The 16,100-nt window shown below is 31.3% G+C and overlaps 4 non-coding genes across 4 annotated transcripts; 1 reads left to right on the forward strand and 3 right to left on the reverse strand.

Moving 5' to 3' along the window:
- Window positions 1–554: 554 nt before the first annotated feature.
- On the reverse strand, window positions 555–626 carry TRNAP-UGG (transfer RNA proline (anticodon UGG)). The gene has a single exon. It is a non-coding gene; the product is annotated as a tRNA-Pro (tRNA).
- A 172-nt stretch (window positions 627–798) lies between these two features.
- On the forward strand, window positions 799–870 carry TRNAP-CGG (transfer RNA proline (anticodon CGG)). Its single transcript has one exon. It is a non-coding gene; the product is annotated as a tRNA-Pro (tRNA).
- A 4,209-nt stretch (window positions 871–5,079) lies between these two features.
- Window positions 5,080–5,151, reverse strand: TRNAP-UGG (transfer RNA proline (anticodon UGG)). The gene has a single exon. It is a non-coding gene; the product is annotated as a tRNA-Pro (tRNA).
- Window positions 5,152–8,180: 3,029 nt separating this feature from the next.
- Window positions 8,181–8,252, reverse strand: TRNAP-UGG (transfer RNA proline (anticodon UGG)). The gene has a single exon. It is a non-coding gene; the product is annotated as a tRNA-Pro (tRNA).
- Between the last annotated feature and the right edge of the window lie 7,848 nt (window positions 8,253–16,100).

Here is a 16,100-nt window from a genome sequence, read left to right on the forward strand (position 1 = left end):
AATGATATGTATCCTATAGAATACAGTACAATTTTGTTTTCATATAATATCAATGAGACTCAGCTTCCGTTTGTAGTGGAGAGCTGAGTCATTGAACAAATACAAATCCTCCCTCTCCTTATGTTTAAAATAAGTAAAAATTGCCAATTATTATTATTTTATTTTTTTTAAAAGAAATATTTGCGTTCTTATGATTAACCCAAATATTTCATTTTGAGGGCCATTTTCAACCAGTTGTGAATAACTCACTATTAGAAAATGGGGATCAAGTTGGGGTAGACGTTAGGGTCACGGACCTTTGATCTGTGAGTCCGAGACACTAGTAACAGGACCGCAACCCGACTCAACCACTATTATTGTTAACTTATTTATAAAAGTTGGATTTTTTGTCCTTATTTATATACATATGTTTAATTTTATATTAAGACACAAATCTCTAAGATGTCCCGGAGGTGGTGAAACCGGTTTCTGGTTTTTCCAAATTGTGGTTTTAAGTATCACTCGTCTTTTGTTTTTTTAATAAATGAGATGTTTATATTAGATAAGCAAAAAGAGGGCTCGTCCGGGATTTGAACCCGGGACCTCTCGCACCCAAAGCGAGAATCATACCCCTAGACCAACGAGCCGATTGTTGTTAGCAAAAAAATAACACAAACAATGCGAAAATGCATTTTTTGCGCATTCATAAACCGTAATATAAATTTAATGACACCGTTCAACTATTCAATAGCGCTATATTAATAGGCAATAAAATTTCAACTGTTATCTTATGTCGTATAATTTTTCCTAGTTTTTCATGGCTCGTTGGTCTAGGGGTATGATTCTCGCTTCGGGTGCGAGAGGTCCCGGGTTCAACTCCCGGACGAGCCCAAAAAATATTTTGAAGAAAAATACATTTTATTTTTAAATTAGTGTTTACTAAAGAAGCTAGAAAGCCCATTAGTGTTTACAAGTAATATATATTTATATAATTCTATGTTATTTGTCCTTCATACGAGACTAGATCTATTGGCGTATTTCACACCAGTGCGATGTGATCATACAAATACACATAACACAGTAAAAATTTGGTGGAATTTTAAAAATATTATTTTTAACTGTTTTTTTGTCGTGGCTGCTCTCGAGCGAAAATCCTGAAAAGTGAAATCTAGTGAAGATTAATTGACTTCATGGTGTACAGATTTTGGCGTTTGCCTGCTACTGAATAAATATAAAAAATAGTACAATAAAAATCAATCCACTCGGACACTTGATAATTTTACCGTGCTGCGCCGCGCCGTGTAGATTTGAACGACGCTTTTCTAATGGCTCATACTGTTAAGTTTATGTTTTTGCGACTTTGTTCAATCGGTTTATATTTCCTAAGATAATACATTTTTTTTTACACTAATGACATTGTTATTTTTATTTTTTCTGTAGATATGAATTGAAATTTTCGATTTACTTTGTTTTTTTTTTATCTTGTTTTGATTATGAGCACACAATATTTATACATGTAAATATATTTTTTCCAGAGTTTAAAATAAATGCAAGTAAATGGCTATTCTTTAATTTTAATTGCAATATTTTTCTCTATTTTCCTACTTTTAAAAAAAATATTTTAAACCATTTTATCAGGTTTTGTTGTGTTTTTTTCTTTTCTATCTTCTTAATAATATTTTTAATTTTTCAAACCATAAAAAACGAAAAAAAAACATGAATAAAGACTCAATAAAAAAATATAAAAATATACTAAAAATTTCGAATACAGGTCTTACTCAATTTGACCCAATGGGTTACATCGTATTAAACCAATTATACAATGATGATATGTACATTACCCGGATTTCATAAACGTAAGTTAGAACACCGTCATAACGTGAATAGTCTTAAACAAAGGGGTTCTTATGCCAACAAAGTAATGTAAAGTTGCACGTAGATTCACCCTCTACCCTTGGGTCCTTGTAGCGATAAAGGATGAGACGTAAGGACATGACACAGGATATTATGACACCCTTAATATATTGCTCCGTGGAATTTCCTTAATTAATCCCAAGATTAATATCGGCTAAACTCTAAAAACGTTACACAACACCGTAGGGTTGTTTTGGAAGATTAGCGTTTCATTTTGAGGAGAAATTACGACACTGTACCATATTGAATCTTAAATGGGGAGGAATAAAATAATTATTAGTCTATTTGTTGAATATTTGACCAAAACCACTCAATAACGGGTCTTAAATTCTACGCAAGAAACATATCAAAGAAAGATTTTTCTCGGTGAGTCTGGGTTGTGTACTTTACCACTTTATGCACTCTGTATCATTTATTTTTTTTATTATTAAAATTTTTCATTGATATAAACCCTTACGAGAACATTTAACAAAATATTTTTACTTTTAAAATTCACATTCTACTGTTAATAATAATATTTTTAACATATTTTGTAAAAGGTTGTCTGAGTCTTTTGTTTAGTTGTCTGGTAGTTTATTGTTTAATTTCAGTCCATGGTTTATTAGTCTCGGTTGTCTTTTTCTCGTTTTAAGAGGTTGTAAATGATATTTTTCTGATATGCTCGTATTGTGTTCATGTTTACTTTGGTTTTTTTGAAGTTTTAATTCTTCATCTACAATTACATTAGTGGCTAATTTATGAACAAATTTTAAGGATTCAAGTTCAAAGAGTTCAGTTACATTTAATTGTTTAGTTTGTTTAAAAAGTTCTTTAGTTGCTGTTAGATAGGGTAGGTCATATACTAACTTTAATATTTTATTTTGCTGTCTTTGTAGTCTGTTTATGTCATTTTGGTTTCCTGTTCCCCATAGTAGTTGCATACAACATACACCGCAAGACAAAAAAAATTACGAGTTTACCTGCTACCGCGCCCCTTGACTTTACTGAACCCTTTTTCTAAGAAATCCTTTATCGATACCTCTTTCTTTTGTTTAATAAATTAAGGACACTATGTGTCACCTTTCTACAATATTTACATTTTAAAATGTCTCAACAGTCTTGTTTTACCCGCGTTTGAGTGAACATAACACAACAATCATGGAAAGTGCAAAGCAAATGTCGATTGCGATAAAATCCAAAATAATCACATTGTCGCAAGAAAACATATCTAATTGTGAAATATCTCGTCGAGTTGGGTATTCAGAAGGTGCAGTGAGGTTTTTATTTAAAAAAATCCAAGAAACTGGATCCATAGAACGGAAAAAAGGAAGCGGACGGGGGCGCGTGACATCTGCCCGAGATGATCGCTTAATAAAAAAAATTGTTATGCGCGATCGATTTTTAACGGCACCTGAAATACACGCAGAGGTGCAGTCTACCAGCACATCAACATTTTCAGTAAAAACAGTGTCCAGGCGGCTGTTGGAGCATGGTTTCCAAGCACGGAGTCCCGCAAAGAAACCATTACTCACGGACAAAATGAAGAAGGCTAGACTGGATTGGGCGAAAGAGCACCAGAATTGGACCTTGGAGGATTGGCAAAATGTTGTTTTCTCTGATGAATCAAAATTCAACCTTTTTGGTCCAGACGGCAGAAAGATAGTTCGACGAAAACGTGGGGAAAGATATCATCCGTCGTGCGTCACTCGAACCGTTAAACATTCACCCTACGTGATGATTTGGGGGTGCATGACAGCATACGGTTTAGGACCTCTAAATTTTGTACAGGGTACGATAAATGCCATTCAGTACAAAAAAGTGTTAAAAAAACATATTATTCCAACAATCGAGGACATTACGCAGTATACCGCGGACCCAATTTTTCAGGACGATTCTGCGCCGTGCCATAGAGCCCGCACTGTGAGTACAAATATATATATTTTTAAATGCATTTTGTGACCACATGATAAATAATTTATTGTTTTTTTATAGATCAATGAATTCAAGGAGAAAATTGGCTTAAAATCGTTGACGTGGCCCGGGAATAGCCCTGATTTGAACCCGATAGAAAATTTATGGGCGATTATGAAAAAAAAAGTCGGGAAAAAAAAATCAAAAAACATTGAGGAATTAAAAAAAAACTTAATTCAAGTTTGGGAAGAAGAAATAACATCAGAAATTTTAGATTCGCTTTACGCTTCTCTAAATAATAGAATTTTACATGTTATAAAAAATAAAGGTGAATTCACTAAGTACTAAATATTTTTAAATGTTATAAATATGTTTAAATGTAAAATACTTTAATTTAAAATAAAGCGATAAGAACCTACTTCTTAAATATGAATTAAAAAATAACATGTCTTTTATTATTCCATCACAAACACTCGACCATAAATGAACCGTTATGGGTCTCTAAGGTTCGGGTAATCTGATACCTGATATATAATGGCAATTTCTAAGTACAATTCATGAGTAAGATTTTTTATTTTAACCTTGAAATAACGAGTAGTCATCACATATGTCAAACAATATAAAAAAAACTAATTAAATATCAAGAATAATTCATTATATGTCAATTTTAGTTTTTTTTGAGAACTCGTAAATTTATTTGTCTTGCGGTGTATTTTAGTTTTTACATAGGCTTTATACATCATTTTTTTTCCTTTTTTGGAACAAAGTTTTTGATTTTAAAAAAAAGCCCCAATAATTTCGCCACTTTGCTAATTAAATTGTTGATATGGATTGTCCATGTCAATTGTCTGTCTATTGTTAGTCCTAAATATTCTTTGAACATCCACATTTCGCCAATTTTTCCAACTGTTGATTTCGTTAAGTGGCCATTTAAACTAGCAACGTCACGTCATAAGCCCTGTTAATACCCAGACCAGCGTTTCTAAAAGTTTTTCAGCAACGGAACACTTTGCAAATCTGAAAATTATAACGGAACACATAGATTGTTTTTTAGGTTTGGTAATTTCAGAGACTAAGTCTATTAAACTGTGTATACTTTTGTTATTATTTTTGTATGCATTACATTAAATATTTTGGTTAATAAACATTTATTATTTTAATCATTGTTATTGTTATTATTAAAATTTCGCGAAGGCGGTGAAGCCGGTTACTGGTTATTCCGATTTGTGGGTTTAAGTATTACTCGTCTTTTGTTTCTTTAATAAATAAGACGTTTATATTAGATTTGCAAAAAGAGGGCTCGTCCGGGATTTGAACCCGGGACCTCTCGCACCCAAAGCGAGAATCATACCCCTAGACCAACGAGCCGACTGCTTTTCGCAGTGTTTGCACGCCATAATTATTGTTATGTTTTACATAAAATTGTTAAAAATGCCGACAATGCAATTGAAACGATTGCGCAAAGATAAGATTTATTATGATAAGCGCTATTTTTGTTGCCTATTGAAATATTAAAATTAATTATCTATTATGGCTCGTTGGTATAGGTGTATGATTCTCGCTTCGGGTGAGAGAAGTCGGGGGTTCAAATCCCGGACGAGCCCCTTTTTTATCGTTTATAATAAATAACCATTTAAAATTATTAAGTAAATTGGAACAAAACACTATAAGGATCATAAAATATTCAACAGTAAAAAAGTAAATATATAATAGAAGTAAAAGATTTTTTTTACCAGAAAATATGTAACCTATGCACCATTGTGTTGTGTCCTGATGTCATTATCATCGCATTATCGTTCCCTTTCTGCACCTAATGGTACATAGGGCACAGCATTGGCACACTAATCGAAGTTTATCTTGATCATTTTTGTTACATGAAAGTAAGATAATCAGTCTTACGCTTCAGGTACCAGTCGAGGGACTATGAAATATTCTTAATATTTCACATCAGTCATGTCGGGAATCAAACCCGAGACTTCTTGCATGGCAGGCTAACGCCCTGACCATTACACCACGAGGCCGACAATCCTGACGTACTGTATGTAAAATAAAACTAGAAGGGAATGCGGTGGAGATATGTCCGCCTTATAGTGTTGTGGATAGCGCGTTCGCCTACTATGCTTGAGCTCCAGAATTTGATTCCTGGGATGGTCGACATAAAATATTAATAAAAAAGTCATTCTACTCTGCAATTTACCTGAGCCGTAAGGCTGATCACCTTACCTTCATGTAACGGATGATCGATTTTAACACTGCATTCAGTGTACCGATGCTGGTCCCATGCACTATTGGGTGAAGACAGAAGTATAATGATGACAAATTTATACCGTGCAAGGTTGAATAAAATGGTTCGCTATTTATAATTTAGTTATTTACGCCAAACGATTTTCCGGTTTAAATTACGATGCACCCACGGCCTTGTTAGGGAATTCCGACCCATTTACCAGTCCCACGAGGCCTTGTGAGTTGTTTGTAATACTGTTTAATGGGGCGCTTGCGAATCCCCTTTACAACCCCCTAAATTTTACTAGAAATTAATTAAGAATGAATTGTTGCATATAAATTTTCTTCAGTAGGTACTATGTATGTATGTATGTCAATATGCTGGGATCATAACAAAATGGATAACTATACTTTTATATTGACAAATGCCTACATGCCTTTCATGTATTTAGGAATATTATATATTTATGACTTGAGTTTCTAAGTTCATTAATTAATATTTTACAACACTAGAGAACATTTGGAGAAGGTTTTATGGAAGTCTGGGCATTCACGGCGCTTATGATAAATAATTTTTATTTAATTTATTCATTTTAACATAAAAAATACGTTTTTTTTTTTGAAAACATTTTAGCTCCTAAGCTAAAAATTCGTGTTGCGCGGAAATGTTTTACATGAGAAACAATTATCAAATATAATACACGTGTTCATTGCACATAAATAATAATAAAAATATACAGATATTTCAAATGAAAAATTATCTCTTACTACAAATTTATTGGCTGGTTTAAGAGGCCATTTCACACGGTGTAATATTCACAATTCTGCCTTTGTTTGAACATCCGTCTATCTTAATTTTTTCTAGTTGTTTATTATTGTCTTATATAGTTGGATAATTTATATAGCGCCATTTTTGTGAAAATCACCTCAAGGGCGCTCTTCGCGTCTTCATTAATATGGGTGAGATATTTCTGACAAAAAATTTTCACCCACATCTTACCTTTTTCTATCTGTTTATTATTGTGAAGTTAAAGAGCTGAAACCCTTATTAATATGAGTGAGATTAATCTGACTGAGTTTTTCCCCTACATAAAAACTACCCCTGAAAACTGTTTTTTGGTGTTTTACACTTCGTATGTACTAGACCAGATGGTTTAATCAACAATATTTTTAGTTTGCCTAAAGTAATATTGGAAGTAACTGGATTAAATCCCCTAGGGAGTTAATAAGTTTTCTAAATTTCAGTTGTAATATTTTAATCCTAATAACTCCCTACGGGCTTTAATCCACTCCTTGTGTACAAAAATTTGAACGAAATCAAAATATTGTTTATACATTAATATTTATACGCTTATGTTTATATAAAATTTAATGTTAATAAATGTTTAAATTAGTACTTAAAAGGAAAGCCTGTCTAACTTTTCTGCATACGAACGTATTCCTATATTTTTTCCCTGTATTAATGCACTAGAGCAGTGAGTTTTTGTACACTATAGATATTTACCATTGACGTTTCTCTATTGTTTTGCTTTTTTGATAAATTGCTTTTTATGAGAAAAATCCAAAAGCGCCTAGTTTCGTCTGGCGTCTTCGGACACACGGTATAGCGATATGATAGATTTTTTAATAGATGCTTTTGCTTTTTAAAAAAAAACCAAATCGTTTCAGTTTTGGGGGTGCGTAAAACGACACAATGAAACGTCTTTTTTGCCGATTTTAGTTAGGCAATATAAGTCTGACGTGCAATTTTTTTTTCACACAGCGAGGAGAGGCATTTGCGAGAGAGATATAGAAAAACAATCTTTAAATACCTAATCATCAAAATTCCCAGACACCGCCTATCCTTTTAAGATGTTTTGAGCTTATTTAATAAAACGAAAATAAGTTAGTTTATACACTGCAATATTCTCCATTCTGTCTTTATTTGAGCATGCATATGTCTTTTTTCTGTTCAGAATTTTATAAAGGTTTAGTATTCATGTGTTTGTTAATTCTTGTCAGCATGGAATGATTTTAGATATTTTATAATGAAATTGTAATGTTGCAATAAACCACCCAAAATAGTGTATAAAAGTTACAAAAAAAATAGTTAATAGAATTTAAGTTTTTTTAAGAAATAAAAACAACACAATGTTTTTTTTTACAATTAAAAAGTTTATAAGATTCTCAAAAGAGGGCTCGTCCGGGATTTGAACCCGGGACCTCTCGCACCCAAAGCGAGAATCATACCCCTAGACCAACGAGCCGACTTGTTTTTGCTATGTTTTCACGCCACAGGTGTTTCATTTCACACAAATAGTTAAAAACGTAGACAATGCAATTTTATCGATTATGCAAAGATAAACAATATTACCACTGTCTTGTCTGAGTGCACCATTTAACTTAAATATAAAAACGCGTTATCTATACCACATGGCTCGTTGGTCTAGCAGGGGCGAATCGTCTAAATAAGCGATTATGCACAGCTTACCATTATATTTGACTTTCTATAATAATGTTTTAAAGTAACCATGTTTATGGGGGAAAAAATAAATAATTATTGTTTTTTATAAAATCACAACCACCGTTCATATCTTTCTACAAAAAAATATCTATGAAGTGCGCCCAGCGCCCAGCCCGTTCTCGGTTAACGATAAAACTAGCCGATAACCTCAGCTTATTACTCCATACAAAAAAGTACACTATATTTTACATCTTTAACAGTCAGATTTTTTAATACTAAGTCAAGCTTGCAGATTACAAATATTATTTAATGATTCTCTATTTGAAAACTAGTATTTCGCACATTTTTTTCGAAGGAGTATTTTTCTTTAATGGAATACCGTTGACATATTACCTATTTTATGTATCACATAGAACATGTGGCGTTCGCAGTGGCTATTTTTGGCGTTATTTATTTTTAAAAGGAATCGGCCAGTGCTCAGTGTTGACATTTAAATCATAATGGAAATATCTACTGAATGTCATTGTGAGACTTTTTAATAAACTTTTTTTCCAGTGTTTTATTAAAATAGTATAGAATTGAATTACGGATATCGCTAGATTAATTAAATAATTATATATTTATATTTATATAACTTACATTTTTATTTAATTTTACAATACGCCCAAGGCATTTACAAAAAATATACAGGTAAGTACAAACATAGTAAGTAATAATTTAAAAGATAAACAACGCGTTTTTGTATACATGTAGAAACAACAAAAAGCATACTGCCATGCAAAATAAAAAGTGATACTTTACATAGTAAAAAAGAAAAAAAAATATATGGAAATAAGAAAAGTAATTGAATTAAAAAGCAAATTGTAAAGAATTTAAACAAAAATATATATAAATTTACATATACTATACGTATAAAAAAAAAGTAATTAACAAATTATTATTAAAAACAAATCATAAAAATTAGTTTACAGTAAGTATATATAAGATAATAAACATAATATCTGGTACACAAAAATATTGGATACATTAATTTCAGAAAAAGATTATAATAAAATGTACTTATACGTTATTAGGTACAATTTTTATTTTTGTAGTTTACCTTTAATATAAATCACGGCTCGCCACTGTGGTCTAGGGATATGATTTTCCCTTTGGGTGCAAGAGGTCCCGGTTTCAAATCCCGGACGAGCCCTTGTTTGTTGTTTATACTCAATAACTCAACATAAGTATTGCCTCGGCCTAGTGGTGTAGTGGTCAGCGCGTTTCCCTACCACGCAAGATCTTAGGTTTTTTGTTCGATTCCCGGTGTGGTTTTTTTACAATATAATATTTTCTAGTCCCTGGACTGTCTCCTGAAGCAAAAGACTTACCTTCATGTAACAAAAAAATATCAAAATAAGCTGCGATTGGTGTACCAATGCAGTGCAGTGCCTTATGCACCATTAGGTGGAGAAAAGGGACTGATGATGATGAATCATTAGCATTTTACAAAAAAGACATGGAACGTTACACAGAAAGGAATATAGAGGTCTAGGCAACTACAGAGCTTGTTACCTGCCATTGACTGGTTTAAGTGGCCACTTTTTAAATGGTGTAACATTCAACATTTCACCTTTATTTGAACATCCGTATTCCATTAATTCATACATCTGGTGATCTTTGAGAAGTTAGAAGAACAGATGGAAGAGTTGAAAGAATATGGGTATTGAAATGCTAACAGAATGGTGAATGTTACACAGTGGGTAAAGTGGCCACTTAAGCACACACAGTCAATGACATGCCACAAACCCTGTAAATGCCTACACTTAAATATTTGCTTCGATAAAATGTTTTTCTTGTCTATTGTTATATTTTATATTAACATAGATAACTCTCAAGTGGGTTGAATTAAGTTCGTGTCTACAAAAAATTTAGATAGACTAAAAATATTTAACAGGTGCCGTGGCACAGTTGGTTAGATGCCTAACTGTGAAACTAGCGTCGCGGGTTCGATTCCCAGCAGTTGCTAGAAAAAATCCATGAATGATTTTATTCTCAATTGGTCTGAGTGATGTGGTTCATTTTGCATACATTCCTTTTATATCCTGTCCTCCCATTTGATGGTAAGCCTCTAAAAAGGCAAATTAGCGAGTTATTTCTTTGAAAAAAAAAATTGTTAAAAAAAAAGGATGCTTATTTTTCATTTTAAAAATATTTAATTGATTTTCATGCAAAATCCATTTTTCAGCGTATCAGTCGATATTATAGTAATTTTGTCACGTGTTTTTCAGATTCGTTTATAATCATTAGTTATTTTATTGAAGGCTATCAAAGTGTATTTTGCATTTAATTTGATCCCTTTACCTGTAGCTTTTCAAGTATCCTTTGCTCTATTAGACCCGGATACGAAATGTCAAAATCTTTTTCATGGGTCAAAAGGCTTTACTCGCATTTTCATAATAGATTGAACATAGTTATGCAGAAAGCAGCCAGCCGCAGAAAAATTAAACTGAGAAACATTTTTGTAAAACGGGTAAATAATCTAATCTACACAACAATTGGAATATTTTCACTTAGACAAATAATAAATAATGCATTCATTAGTTTTTTTATGACACAAAAAAAGAACTTAATTGTGTATTAGAAAAGTCTGCCTGACCGCACAACCTAGATGTGCATTTTACAGAAACCAGCCTGATGAATGTTTTGTCATTATGTATTGAACATTTAATTTTATATTTATATTAGCGTACTTAATTGTCAAGAATCACTTAATTAAAATTTTATAATGAATTAAAAAATAATTTGATTCTGCTTTTAAACTCTAGGTAACCATAAAACCTAAAATATGAATTTTGCCGAAAACAGCCACAAGTATTTTTTAATTAATGAATAAATTAAATTAATAATACTTAATTAAATTTATTTCAACAGATAGGGAAAACATTTTTGAGTAGTGTATATGGAAGTCTAGGCATTTACAGGGCTTATGATCTGTCATTTACTGGTTCAAGTGGCCACTTTACTTTACACACTGTGTAACATTCACCATTCTGCCTATCAGTTAAACATCTACATTTCTTCAACTCTTCCATCTGTTAACTTTTGTGAAGTTGCTGAAACCTTTATCACAGGTCAAATAAGCACTGAAAATGCCTCGACTTTCATATTTCCTTCTCAAAAATGTTTCCCTCTCTATTGAAATAAATTTAAATATGAATAACTTCCAAGGGAGGAAATCCAGCCAGTCTGCAAGCATTTGGACATATTCAAACATTGTTTCAATAATACTTATGTATTTATCTACTTTAATTTATTTGAGAGAAGTAGATTTTTTAAGGCATTAATCTTCCTGTCAGCATCTATATCGTAAGATTTTTTAGTGGTGTCGGTGTTTTCTGCAAATTTAGAAATGCCGTTTTTGTCCGATCAACACTATTTTTAGAAGGTTTCAGAAAATTATTACAGTTTTTTGTATGAAAGTGGCATAACTGTTTTTAACGGAACATAAAATTGACCTAACTGCACCCGATAACACCAATATCATTTTTTTAAATATTATGGACTGGCTGTTTTATGTATAACAACGTGCAATTGGAGTCAATGTTTCAGGGGAATGTGCCATTAATTTTGTGTCTTGTCTGCGAAAATGATTTGGGAAGGAATTTTGAGTGATCTTTGCGGGTTTCAAGTTGCGACATTATCCTTTAATAGTGCTAAACGACTTAAAGGCACTTACACCAGTTACGACTTGAGTGATTAAAATGGTGGACATTCAAAATGCAGTGGCGTCGGTGTTATTATTTTATAAAATACTATATATCTATCGATCAAATATCTGTGGTTTTGCTAGCAAAAATCAGATCTCGGAAATACAAATTCCTCAGAACAGAGCTCTAAGAAACATTCTTTGACTTAAATGGGATTCCTATATCAAAGATATCTACCGATAAACAAAGATACTTCCTTTCAAGGTGATGCCACTGCATGACATAACCAAAACTATTTTAAATATCATAAACTTTTCCGCTCACACAAATTTAAAATATACATTTGGTCATGATATTCACAATTACAATACGCGTTACTCAGGGAATCTTTACGTGTCTAAGTTTCGCTCAACAAATTTTGGCAGTAGGTCTTTGAATAATATTGGCCATTCTAAATATAATAAACTGCCCGATGAGCTAAAACACGAAAAATCAAATAAAAAATCCAGAAGTGTCGCAATTAAAAATATTACTTAAATCTTTTTGATGGTGATAATTATTAATGTTATTTAGATAGATGGTGTAAAGTATTGTGTTTTATGTTTCTTATACAATAATGTTTTCTTACTATTTCGGATGTATTAACTATGTATGATATTATGTATTGTCACAAAAATGTTTTTTTTATTATGTTACGGTCCCAAATGAGTTTCTTTAATAACTCCTGGAAGTATAATATATACTTTTTTGTTTTATATGTTTTATTAATAATAAAAATTTAAAAAATTAAATAAATAAATCAGAATTCCGTTTTTAAAACTCCAGTTATCCGGATTACCCAATATCTGGATTGCTGTCAGTTAATTAAAATAAAGCTGAAGTTTTTAATTACAATTTGATTGTGCAATTGTATTGTATTGTATATATTTTAGATAGTTGTACAAATATAGTTTGAATATCTTGTTTTACCATAACCATCATTGATTCATGATTCTTGCTATTTCGAATATACTGCGTTATCTTTTTTTATTATTATAATTATTTTAGTTATTTTTTTACCCTAAGTATGTAAAGTATTAAATTCCAATGTTATATAGAATAATGTGTAAAACATCTATGTAATACAAGTATTTAAAAAAATATAAAAACATGTATATTATATATATATGTTTAAAAAATTGTATATTTGTATATTATATTGTTATTATATTATTTCATAATTTTGTAATAGAACACTTATGTTAAATGTATTTATGTTTATGTTTATTTTTATAAAAGGCATTTTAGCCGTGTACACACTAATAATTAAATAGATAAGTACCTTAAATCATATAGAATATACATGTTTAATTTTTTTTTTAATTTAAATTTTATTTTTATTTTATTTTATTATTTTTTCACGCCCATAAGGGTTTTACATACATGAAAGTTTTACAAAATATAAGTTTATAAACAACATTAAATTTAAAAAATACAATACAAAGCAACAAAAGATAGAACAGTGTTAAGAAGTAAAGTTGGTATAAAAAAAAAAAGATGAGTGTATAAACAACACGGATTTAAAAAAAAAAACACCATATACAGTAATAAAATATAGAACTGTGTTTAAAAGTTAAGTTGGTTTTTTTTTAAAAATAACATTGTTGCAAAATTTAGACGGTTTTCTATGACACTCTACCCATATGGAAGTTTTTTTTTAACAAATTCCCATTCGCCATCCCACGAAACGATGCTATAGACCCAGCATCCTCTATCTCTTTTGGCAACTCATAAAACATCTAAGTCCTTTATGATACATATTGTTTTGAGTTGCCTGAATTCTTGTTTTGGGGAGCCTCACCCTCACCTCCCTTCGTAGGATAGCGATGAATTTCGTCATAACGCTGAAAATCTTGAAATTAACTTTGCTGGACATTGTTTATTGTTTAAATAAGTTTTTGGTGCGATTCCAATTCGCTGTATTATTTCAAAAGCAATAAAATCCGGCAATCATTAATCTGAATAATTCGAGTTTTACTGTACCTTCTTCTTCAGCAACTCATTTGTATTTAAAAAAAATATTCATTCATACAAAGATGCATATTACAAAAATAAATAACGCATCTCTATGCGATTTTTCGCAGCAGTCTCCTGCAATTCTAATTCATATGGCTATTGAATCGTCTCTCGTCGACAAAAATATTTGTTTCTGCAACTTATGTGTTCAATATATCGCAAAAGAGATGATGAACATTTTTGAAAATAATTTGCAAATCTAGGCATCCACAGGGCTTATGACTTGTCATAAACTGATTTAAGTGGTCACTTTACACACTGTGTAACATTCACCATTCTGCCTATACTTAAACATCTTTATTTTTTCGACTCTTTCATCTGTAGACATTTTTGAAGTTAACGAGCTAAAACCTTTATTGTTGCCGGGGGAGATTCATCTGATTGAATTATTTCACCTGCATAAAAGCCAAAATATATTTCAATTTTTATTATTCTTCTTGGACCAGGTGGATTCATCAACATCGCTTTGAGTTTTCATGTTTTATTTATTTATTTTACAGAAACAAATAGTCGACAATGATTTAATAACATAAAAAGATACGGCTTAAAGACAGACCAGCAAAGTTTTTTTATAAAAATCATCCATATTAAATTGTGGTACAACAAAAGGGTGTGTTTATGTATATTTGTATGAGAGTAAGTGTATAGGTGTGTTTGCGTGTATTTGTGTGGAAGTAAGTGTTCAGGTGTGTGTAAGTGTGAGTATCATTAAATGGCAAGTGGGATGGTATCGCAGCCAGAAATAAAGAGTCTTAATTGAAATTCAAATAAATTAAGGGGCGTGTTAAATATATCAATAGATGAAAAAACATTATGGTTTGAGCAAGAACGATAGAAGAAAGAGTGTTGTGCATAGTTAGTGCTACAGACTGGTAGATGGAATAAATACTTATTTCTTGTAACGCAAAACAGGACATTAAGATTTATTTTGGAGAGTAGGTTTAAATAATCTACTTTATTATTTAATTATTTATATAAATAGCATAATTTAAATATAGTGCGTCTATTTTCAAAGGTAAAAAGTCCATTTTGTTAAGCAGAGGCTGTAAAAGAAGTATAAAAATTGAAAAATATTTTCAAGTGTTGCCTAGTATGTAGGTGAAATAATTCAATCGGATGAATCTCACCCGCAACAATAAAAGTTTCGGCTATGTAATTTTAAAAATGTCAACAGATGGAAGAATCAAAAGAATATAGATGGTCAAATATAGGCAGAATGGTGAATGTTACGCAGTGTTTTTTTTTATTCAACAAATTTTTCATTCCACCCGGATACGGGATCTCACCTATCTGAATCAAATATCTCAAATTTAAATTCAAATATCGAATCAGATAAATTTAATTGTCCTATTTTAGATATTGTAAATAATCATAAATATTTAAGATTAATTTCTAAATTAAGTTGGGGTGTTATTATTGATTGTATCGGCGACAGATTAAACTACTGGCTTAAAGTCATTTATGAAATCAAAAGCATACTACCTTTCAAAACGTTAAGATATTTATAAATATATATATATATACCTCGCTGGGGTTCTCACCTTTCAGTCGCATCTGGGTAAAATTTATGAAATTCACTTGAGACTGTTAAAGTGGATTGTACCAGATAGCGCAATCCGTGAGGCGAAACTTATGGGTGAAGGTGTATATCTTAAATTCTGTAACGTTCTGCCGGTAAAACAACTTTGTGACTACAAATTGATAGTAGATCATTTTATTAATCCGGAATATAAAAAAAAGAGTTTCTCCCACTGACAACACAAGATTAAAAACTAGGGACTCCTTGGTCGTTCCCTGAATTACAAATACTTCGGAGAATGAACACTGAATTGCGTTATTCGAGGGTTGTTCCATGATCTCCCACAAACCGTCGTTAACATGAAGGATCTTCAAATAAAAAAAGAACC

Source organism: Micrasema longulum, unplaced genomic scaffold, assembly GCF_059751315.1.
Source record: "Micrasema longulum isolate JH-2025_06_02 unplaced genomic scaffold, ASM5975131v1 h1tg002851l, whole genome shotgun sequence".
NCBI classification, from domain to species: Eukaryota; Metazoa; Arthropoda; class Insecta; order Trichoptera; family Brachycentridae; genus Micrasema; species Micrasema longulum.